General features: G+C 53.8%; 1 pseudogene; it reads left to right on the top strand.

Moving 5' to 3' along the window:
* The first annotated feature begins 5,252 nt into the window (after nt 1–5,252).
* Nucleotides 5,253–9,262, top strand: LOC102239328 (annotated as a pseudogene).
* The last annotated feature ends 1,601 nt before the right edge of the window (nt 9,263–10,863 follow it).

The raw sequence follows: 10,863 nt of genomic DNA, 5'->3' as shown, positions 1-10,863 counted from the left end.
TCTGCTGCTCGGCCGCCGCCCCGGAGGAGTGTCCACCGCAGCGAGTGTGTCCAGGTGTGGCTGCTCCTTGAAGGCCAAGGACAAGGGGGAGACTGATCTGCCAGGCACCGAGGTCACACGCTCCATATCCCTGCGACGTGTCCAATGACGAGGAAGAGGTGCTGGAGGGTCTCATCTCCGAGGGGAGCATGGTTTCCAGCCACTGGGTCCCAGGCAGCCCCGGGAGCTTGTTTTCCTGAAGCCTTTTCCCAGCACCGCCCCTCCTCCCGCCAGAACCAGTGCTGACAGCAGCTGAGAAAACATCCCGACTGTCGACTGTCCCGGGAGGGAGATGCTGACGGGCAGGAGACAGGCCGTGGCAGGAGGCGAGGTGAGGCGGCCTGGGAAAGGCCCGGGTGGGGCAAGGCGCCTCCTCTGGGCCTGCGAGTCCCAGGGTCACGTTCACGTGCAGGGCCCCCGGGGTCACGTGCAGGGCGGTGGCGCTGGGAAGGCAGAAAGGGCCATTCCTCGCCGCGGGCAGAGCAGCGAGAAGGCTGGGAGGGCCCCTTCCACGCGTGCTGATCGGACTGTCCGGTCCCGCCTCCCAGGGAGTGAGATTGGCCCTGGAGTGTTTGCTCCCCCCTCACGGCCTCAGATCGCTGCGTGGTGCTTGCTGGCGGCACACAGTCCGCAATCCCTGTCGTGCGACATCTCAGCCACACTCAGGGTTTCACTTCCCTGCGGTTCGCCCTGGAATTGCGACAGACACTGTGTGTCCCACTCCCCGCTGGGAGTTCATTTGGAAGCAGAGGAGACGGGCATCCGTTTGGGAGCTTAAGGGAGTTCAGACCAGCAACAGCCCATTCATCCTGCGGTTTCCGGAGCCTCACACGCGTGTGCGCGTCATGGCGCCGGGTCTGGGTTGAGAACCGCCATGGCGCCGCCACCCCGCCCTCGGGGTTGGTTTTGCTTGTGATGTTGGGCCTGCCGTTGTGTGATGAGTTCCTCCTCCTGCAGAACTACGGCTCCCCCAGGCTACCGGCCTCACTCGGGGGCACCTTTGTGTGGTTACCGTGCTACAAAGCCATGGCCGACGTGCAATGCTACCGCAGGAAAATATCATCAAATAGCTATGCTTCCCTCTCCTTTTCATGCCTCCCTGCCACGCTGATCCCGACATGCCTGCTTTGATCCGTCAGTCAGGCCCGGGCCGCGCCGCCGATAGCTGGCCCGCGCAGAAAGCTCGGGGGCTGGAATCCCTCCAAACAGGACAGAATAAACCACCGGATCCGTGTTCGGTTGTGAGCCAGAAAGTCCCTGACAATAAATCTTTAATTTGCTACCCGGGCAACACTCACCAAATTTGAATTAAAAGAATATTTTCCATGCAACGCTTTGAAAGGATTTGTCTCCTGACTAGTCTTACAAGTTTAACCTCTCACGGAGGCAAACTTCCTCTAGATCAGTGGTTCTCAACCTTGGCTGCACATTAGAATCACCTGGGCATCTTTTTAAAATCCTGATTTCTGGGCCTCATCCTCCGGAAATTCTGTTTCTTTGTTATGGGGTGGGGCCACAACATTAGTAACAAAGAAACAGAATTTCCGGAGGATGAGGCCCAAAAATCAGGATTTTAAAAAGATGCCCAGGTGATTCTAATGTGCAGCCAAGGTTGAGAACCACTGCAGTCTAGTGCAAAAGGAAACCGAGTTTAAAAAAAAAAAAAGACAGCCAGGGATTAATTCACAAAATTTACCCAAAAATGAATGACAGCTGTCTGGGAGTTCAATTGCACGGAAGTCCCATTAGGTCCCAAGCACCCTGGGTCTTGCAATTATCTCACAGCTTTCGTACAGCCTTGCGGGCGAAGCCTGCACCACCCGGGTCTGTCTCAGCCACCACGCTCACACTGGTACTACCTAGGCCAGTCGTCGACAAACTGCGGCTCGCGAGCCACATGCGGCTCTTTGGCCCCTTGAGTGTACCCTAAGCCTTAGGAGTACCCTAATTAAGTTAATAACAATGTACCTACCTATATAGTTTCAGTTTAAAAAATTTGGCTCTCAAAAGAAATTTCAGTCGTTGTACTGTTGATATTTGGCTCTGCTGACTAATGAGTTTGCCGACCACTGACCTAGGCTGCTCGGAACGTATTCCCAGGCAGGAAGGGAAGCCACGGGGTTCCTTCCCCCTCCCCACCATGTTCCCTCTGTCCATCTCTCTCCCTCCCCCAGGCAGGGAGGAGGCGCTGAGAGTGGCGGCTATGGTTTTGGTCTCGGGAGCCGAGTGATGGATGGAGGGAGGCCTGGGCGTTCGCTGGGCGGGGATGCGAGCTTTGGACACTGGCAGCTGCTCTAGCCCATCGACGTCTCCGTGTCCTCGGCGCCTCGTTCAGGAGGGAACTGGAGGAGGTTGGCAGGAAAGACTGTTTTTTTCTCCCTCCAGACAGAAGTGGCTCTGCCTCGCTCTCATTGTGGACACACTTATTACCGCACATTCTCACAGTTGAGGAGGACAAAGGCGACGAAGAGGAAGGAAAGTTTAAAGAAAAAGACCAACACGACTCAAGTTCCCCAGCCGTCGATGCCCACGCTCAGGATTGAGTGAGACGTCGCGGGAGACTGGCCATTCCCGTAAGCCGCACTCGCCTTGTGCCTAACGGGATCGGCTCCCACTCAGTCTCCTGCTCTTTCCCCTTAAGGACACGGCCGGGGTGGGCGAGTCAGATGCACATCATTATCGTAGGTTCTCCTCCATGAAGTGACCGTCATGGATTGGACCTCAGCTCTGTTCTGCAGCTCCCGGTCATTTCCCCTTCTCCATCACCATAAACAATATTGTCGTAAATATCTTCATTGTGATTTTTAAAATTTCTGTACATAGTGCAAAACTCCCCTCCAGAAATGTCGTAGCAATGTTTGCTTCTCGGCAACTTATTAAAATGCCCTTACTAACCCTGGGAGCACCATCAGCAAGTGGTCTAGTATGTTATCAAAAAATGTGTTTTAATTTCCAGATGGGGGCTTCCTGATGAGGGTGTGCATTTGGGGGCATTGTGTGGTGCCCTGTGGTCATCAAAGTGTCTAACACAGACGTGACCCTTGTCCTTGGCCAGTTCCCTAATCCTAATGGAGACACAGATGACACAAGATAAAATAAATAAATCTCCGCCGCACGGAGGTCTGGGAGGAAGGACGCACTGGGCTGTGATGAAGTGTAGCGTCTGCAGACACTAGGAGAGGCCCGCCGAGAACATGGCATTGACGACAGACCTGAGGGAAAGAGGAACCAGCCAAGGAGAGAGCAAGGCCAAGGGCCTTCAGGGGTGGGGACGGCAGGTGCAATGTCCTTGAAGAACGCAGAGCAGCCCGTGGCGGGCCCGGAACATGACCCATGGCTCTGTGGCAAGGAAACCGTAAAAAGGAGCAGGATGGCCCCGGCCGGTGTGGCTCGGTTGGTTGAGCATCGGCCCATGCACCACAAGGTCGAGCCAGGCCACATGCCCGGATTGTGGGCTCTATCCCCAATGGGGGTGGGGTGCAAGAGGCAGCCGATCAGTGATTCTCTCTTTCTCTCTTCCTCCCTTCCTCTCTCTCTAAAAATAAGTAAAAGCTTTTTTTTTTTTAAGGAACAGAACAACACGCCATCAGGTTGAGAAGGGGGCCAGGCCACAGGTCACACGGGGCCTGCAGGGCTCGGAGGGCTTTGAATTTTATGCAAGTGCAGTAAGAAACCACCAGAGCAGGGGCTGACATGACCTGGCTTATTTGTTTCAAAGGGTCCCTGGGGAGTGGGCAGGAGGGGGCGTGGGACAGCCGTTAAGCGATTGCCGCGGGGATCGGGCACAGCCCAGGACTGGTCCATGCAGATGGGAGGAGGGTGGCTCCGGACACCTTGGGAGCTGGGACCAGCGGTGGCTGTGCTGGTGGGAAGTGGGGCTGGCTCTGAGGGAGGCGCTCTCAGTGGCTCTGATCAGAGCAGCTGTGTAATGATGGTGGCGTTTGCTGGCGGGGGAGGCTGGATGGGGGATGCATTTGGTGGTGAATCAAGAATTTCACGTCAGCACTATTTGTAACGGCAAAAATCAGAGACTGCATTTACAGCAATCGAGGTGGTTAAATAAATAATGGCATCAACATATATTATGCCCTCCATAAAAATCATGATATTGCAGAACAGTTAGTATACAGGAAAATGTTCCTAATATGTTAAGTGAAAAAAGAACACAAAACTGTTTATACAGGACAATCTATCCAAATATAGGTATAGAGATACATATAGGTATAGAGATAGCGAGAGAGAGAGAGAGAAAATAGTAGAATGAAATACACTGAAATGTTCATAATAGTTGTATCTTGACAGTGCAATTACAGGTAATATTTGATATTTTCTTAATGTTTTCTTTCCCCAGTACCCTCTAATAAGCATATACTACTACCATCATCACACCAAAGAGTAATTGGAAACAGCCCATTGACCACAGCAAAGCACAGTCTAGACCTGGCTCACGTCGTAACTAAACCGAGAAACCCGACAGAGCGCGATCCCGCACGTGGCTATCAGGCTGACGGCTCGGAGGTTAGCGCCGCCGTTTCACGCACAGACGCGTGTTTTGTCAAATGAAAGATGTGTGTGTCCAGGCGGGTTAACGGGAGACTTAAGACCAGAACCCTCGTCTCCGGGTTTCCGGTCAAGAGCTAAGCTCGTCCCAGCAGCAGGCACACTCGCCCGATCTCATCCTGAGCTGGGACCTCGAGACTCTGAGAGGCACTCAGGGCCAGCCCTGCCCACAGGCGGAGGAGACCCCAACATAGTAAACCCATGGCGTCCGGCGGCATCCTTGCTCTCAACAATGCTCTTCGCTCTCAAACACAAGACTTGTCTCTGCACTTTGACTGAAAAATAAAACTAAGACACGATGACCTAAAACTGTCGCTCTCAAACACAAGACTTGTCTCTGCACTTTGACTTAAAAATAAAACAACTTAAAAATAAGACACGATGACCTAAAACTCTCTCTTCCTAAAAATCAGATTATTCGAGCAAGTTTCCTAAATGCATAAAGTGACAAGTCCCAGCCCCTTGCTACTGTTTTTATCGAAGGGCAATGCCAGCATGGGCCAGGTCTTCCTCAACTAAAAAGAAATTCCCTGAAGACACTGAGTTACTTCCCGCTGTGGTCAGGGGCCCACGCAGACAGGCTATTTTTGTAGGAAAACAGAGCAGGACTCTTGTGTGACCGGGAAACGCGCAGGCTTCAGCTAGTCGCAGTGATGGCGCAGAAGGCCCTGGTTTGGGGCCTGTTGGCATTCCTGTGGCAGCGCCTGGCGGTGGGGGGTGCCGTGTGCGCGGTAGGAAGCGGTCTCCGTGACGTGGGTTGGGCGGGGGGCGGGGGGCGAGCTGTGAAGCCTTGGTCACCAGGTTTCCAGCAGAGAGAGTCTGTGGAGTGGCCTGTCGTCCCGCATGAGCATGTGCCCAGGACAGTGAGGAAGAGCCGCCACTGGCGCCGTAACGACCTGACCGTGAAGGCTGAGCGCCTGCCCTGGACTCTGAGCAGCTCCCACCAGGGCATCCGAGGTCCCTCTGTCTTCTCTGTGTCTCCCCGATCCACTCGGGGGACTTGCCGGGGACGCAGGACCAGGGTAGACACAGAGGATCAGCAAGCAGTGAGGGCGGGGCCAGCGCAGGGGCAAGCTGGCCAGAGCTCGTCTCCTAGAGGCTTGCTGGGTCCTTGTGGAGAGAGACTGGCGTTGATCCCCACCCCACCCGTCACTTTACTGTAGCTGTCGTGTGTGGTCCATGCATGTGCCACGCCAGCACGACCAAGGGTGATCCCGAGTCGGGGGGGGGGGGGGGGGGGGCTGTGAAAGGATTGAGAAAAGACAGACAAGAGAATGAAAGCTGGGTCTCGGTGGGACGCTCCTCCGGGATGGAGAGACAGCGCCAGCGCCCACAAGCCGTGTCTTTATTTTATAGCAGATGCCACGAGGCAAAGTAGGGGCGTGATCACGTTGTTTACAGCATTCTCATGAGCTCCAACCCTATTCAACTACATGCACCTGAACTCTAGCACAAGGCACGTGGGGCCACGTGTTTGGACCATAGGTTCAAGCTTACAACCACAGCCTTGGCTATGATTGTGCTGGGAGGGCCCTGCCCTCCAGCTGGGACTTGCACGTGGCAGTGAGAGGACCCTGTCCTTTCATTAGTCCGAGGCTTGAACCTGGCCAAAACACTGGAGCCACGCCCCACACATGCACTTAATTTTAAGTGAACTGTTTGGTAAACTGTAAGCTGTGCGTCCAGAGAACGGGTCCTGCTGGTTTCCGCAACCCTTTTGCTCCTATCAAAGCTGGATAACTGCTTCGGCTATTGTGACCAGGTCGATCGGGGACCCCAAGTGGACCCTGGGGTTCATCGGGCCCCTTGCAAGGTGTCTTCACACCGGGTTCCCGCTCATTGAACGCCACTGGAGGGCCAGCTGTTAAAACAGTGCCTGCGAAAGGAGTTTGTAAACCGTAACGAGATGTAAATATTGTGCCCATCGCTGCTGCTATTCCTGTTTCACAGTGTCCTCCGTTCTGAGTGCCACCCGATTTCGGGCAAGAGTTGCCACACATTTAGGGACCGTGCAAGCCTGTCACCCAGCTTTGCCTCCTGTAAGTCAGCCGCACACACAGCGCCGAGTCCGTATTCGTATCAACTGGCTGCCCGGCTGAGTGGTGGTCACCGCGTGGGAAGTGCTAATGCCCCATGGGGTGCCCAGCCAGTGATCGGGGCCAATGGGGGGCCATCTCAACCAGTCCCAATCAAGGCCAATCAGGGCCGGCCAGCCGGGGGAAGGAACCACGGGAGGTTAGCGGGAGGTTGGCTGTGGGAGCACACTGATCACCAGGCATTGAACGTCTTCCCCCTGGTGGTCAGTGCACGTCATAGCGACTGGTCAACCAGTTGTTCGGTCGACTGGTCGGAACAGTTGCTTAGGCTTTTATAATTATAGATTATTTTTTAACACTTTCTTAGTGATGTCTTCCTCAGTATTTCAACTGTCTTTTCGTTCTTTTATTTTTCTCTTTTGTGGATGCCATGTTCTCTGGAAGCTTGTTTAGACCAAGTTCTTGGCCTTTTAGGCTTCAGCCGTGTGAATAAGAGTTCACTTTTTGAATAAGAATTATATGTTCCAGGGGGGTGGGCATCAGGATGTTAGAGATGCTTGGGGGGCGTGGCCAGAAAAAGGTTGGGAACTGCTCTAGACAGTAACGTGGAGGAACACAGTGCAAAGGCATCTTCCGGCACCCACCACAGTAGCAACACCCCCGCCCACTCGCCACTCCCCCGTGGAGACAGCATGACCCCTAGTGGGTACCAGGGGCAAGTGCCTGGATATCAGAACCCAGACAAACACCAGCCCAATGGGTCCTTGTCAGCAGGCGGATAGGAAAGTAAGTCAAGGTGTTGTACGGACAGTTATATTCATTCCTAAGGCCACATGTTTTTGTTGACTGAAATCAAGGAAAGGTAACAAAATATATGTTCTACTTTAAATGTTTAACATATGAATATAGTGCATTGCAGACACTTTTATAATGGACTGAAATATAAGGCCCGGGAGCCCATTGAGAGCGGGTCTTTACGTTTCCTTCCTTTTGCCACCTCTGGCTTCTCTACTCTTGATTAAACGCTCTCGGCCTCCGACAGCACTGCGTCCACGGGTACCGCACAGGAGTGCTTTCAAGGAAGGACGTGAACGGCGAGGTTGGCACATTTTCCCTTTGTCCACTTAAAATATCCTCGGGAAGCCATCATGTTAAAGCATCCCTGTCCACACTCGGTGGCACTTGCAGTAGCGCCGATGTTTAATTTGTTTTGCTTCATATTACAGTTTAATTAAACAGCAGACAGAGCGTCACCCCGATTGCTCCTGCCTTCTACCTGGCCGGCAACTCTTAGGGCTCACACCTTGAAGGCTTACAGCCAGTGGCAGTCAGGGGAAGTGCGAACTGTGTGTCATGTTTATTTCCTTCTTATCACCAACAGACAATGTAGATTGTCTCCCAACTTACTTTTAAAATATATAGAGCCTGGCCGGCGTGGCTCAGTGGTTGAGCATCGACCTGTGAACCAGGAGGTCCTGGGTTCCATTTCCCAGGGCACATGCCTGGTTTCGGGCTTGATCCCCAGTAGGGGGCGTGCAGGAGGCAGCCGATCAATGACTCTCTCTCATCATTGATGTTTCTAACTCTTTCTCCCTCTCCCTTCCTCTCTGAAATCAATAAAAATATGTGTTTTTTTTAAATAGGGACTTCACGGATGTTTAGAAATTCTTTTTTTCTGAGCCCAAAACATTGGTTTCAGAAAGTAGCAGTCAAATTCACAGCAGATGACAAACTTGTATGTATGTATTTAATTATACATGAATACACTCCGTAAACATTTTAAATGGCACCGAAGTGCCTACATCGAGGACACACTTCTATTCCACCTCCCCTTCTACCCCGCTGTCCCCCAAAACACAAAGAGGCCGTGAGCACCCCCTCCTCAGAAATAAGGATGAAACTGGAGCTCTTTGCTGAAAACGAGCGTTTCCGGTTCCCTAGAACGTGATCAAAGGCCCAGAAACCAGCTGGCAGCCTGCGCTGTGCGTCTCCCAAGCCTTTGCAGGGACACAAACAGCAGCCTGGGGGTTTGCACAAAAACAGGACCCTCCTACGTGAGCCGCTCTGCCCACGGCTCCTTCGCTTAACGTTCGGTGTTGACAACATTTCCTCACTGGGGCCTACAGGCCTCTCTCGTCCCGGCTTCACCATCGTGTGCCATTGACGATAAGATGTGTCATCTCGATCCTTTTCCGGCGTCCAAGATGTCGCAAAGAGAGGACGTGGCGGGTCCTCCGGGGTGAAATTCCGGATTTCCCTGGGTCTTCCGCTCGGAGCCGTGATCACCTGTGCTGACAACACAGGAGCCAAAAATCTGTATATTATCTCTGTGAAGGGGATCGGGGACGACGGAACAGACTTCCGGCTGCCGGTGTGGGTGACATGGTGATGCCACAGTCAAAGAAGGCAAACCAGAGCTCAGAAAGAAGGTGCATCCAGCGCCAGTAATTCGACGACGAAAGTCACACCACAGAAAAGATGGCGTTTCTCTTTATTTTGAAGACAATTCGGGGGTCCTAGTAAACAATAAAGGGGAAATGAAAGGTTCTGCCACCGCAGAACCAGTTGCAAAGGAGTGTGCAGATCTGTGGCCCAGGATTGCAACCCATGTTGGCAGCGTGGCATGATTGTCTGGTGTTTTTGTAAAGAAAAACCCATTGAAAATTGGTGACATGAAAAGCAAACAAACAAACAAAAAAGATGAGTCATCGCTTATTGAATTGCTGCCCTATGGATTTAGGTTGCTTCTAACATTTTCTGATGTCAAACAATCACAAACACCTTGAACTACCTCGTGAACATATGCAAGCCTCCTCTTGGCTAGGTGTGTACCAGTGAAACTCCTGGGCCCAAGGGTGTGCGAAAGCTAAATATGGGAAGACGGTGCCAAATTCTGTCCAAAAGGCAGGAAAACTTAGAAGCTACCGGGCCTTCGGGAGTCATCTCAAAGGTTAGCCCTGGGAGGGTTCTTACAACTGCCCAGTCGGAAACCCTGGGGTTTTAGAACGTTCCCGAGGCTGCGGGATTGAAATGGCGGCTCCAGACCCTGCAGCCGGACTCCAGCCCAGGTTTCCTGGTTTGCCAGCCGGTACTGTATACGATGCACCTCTTACGGGGACAAAAATGAGACGAGTTCTGGAGTAATGCTTTCCAGCCAAATAGCGATGTTTTGCAAATAATTAAAAGCACGTTTTCTGCCTTCGGATCTTCGGTCGAACTGAGGAGCCCAGGGCTTGCGCTGTGACTCACATGCAGAGGGAATGGAACCACGGAGAAGCCCACCAGGGAGTTCTGTGGACCAGGCCGCTCTCCAGGACCAGGCCCGGACCTGCTCTCCTCGTCCAGGAGACCAGGAAGGGGGCTGCGGGCTCCTTCAGGTGCCACTCGCTTATGGAAAACAGTCCCATCACCACCGGAGCCACTCGGGTGACCTACCACGTAGCAGCCCCTCCGGCTCCGGGTCAAACCACGACCATCCGCTGTACGCACTCAGCAGAGGCTCCTGTCTCTGCTCCGCGGGGTCTCGGCCTCAGCTGGGAAGGCTCGGCCCCTGCGGGTGACTCTCCAGCTGGCAGACCAGGGAACGGCGCCCTCACCGACCACCTGGGGTGGGTGCGGGGCTCCCCGGGTCCCAGCGGTGGTGTCGGCCAGCCGGCCACCAGGCCTCTCCCATCGGTCCTTACGCTGCTTTACAGTCCGGTGACCAGGCTCCAGGAGCCAGTGTCCGAGGCTCACCTGCCAGCAAGGGCAGCGGGAGAGCAGGGAGCCCGCAGGTGCTCAGGGCGGACGCTGCCAGGGGGACACCCAGCCCCCAGCAGGACGGAGCCGGGCTTCCATCACACTGAGCTGAGTGGGAAAGGAACGCATGGGCTGGGGCTCAAATGCCACAACTCCTCGTCTGACAGACTTAGTAGCTTTTCTAAAATCAATGTGTCCCTGTGGGCTGTGTGCCCTTGGGACAATTTCAGAAACGTCAAGTGGTTGTTTTTAAACCTTTCCGTGAGTTCGATTGAGAAGATCCGTCGAGCTTCCAGACTCCCAGGGGTGCAGACGTTTCTCCTGAATGTCCTTACCGGGTGCCACTTGCCCAAGGCCAAGGCCAGGAGAGACCCTGAGGAGCAACGGAACCAAACCAGGAGGCTCAGGGGACCTGAGACCGGAAGCCACCAGGACTGCCCTGCCGAGCGGTGGGGACTGGGCCCTGCTCCCCGAGCCGTGCGCCCACGGG

This window comes from Myotis brandtii, unplaced genomic scaffold (genome assembly GCF_000412655.1).
Source record: "Myotis brandtii unplaced genomic scaffold, ASM41265v1 scaffold107, whole genome shotgun sequence".
NCBI lineage: Eukaryota > Metazoa > Chordata > Mammalia > Chiroptera > Vespertilionidae > Myotis > Myotis brandtii.
The sequence above is the reverse complement of the archived record's forward strand: the minus strand, read 5'-3'. Positions and strand labels throughout refer to the sequence as shown.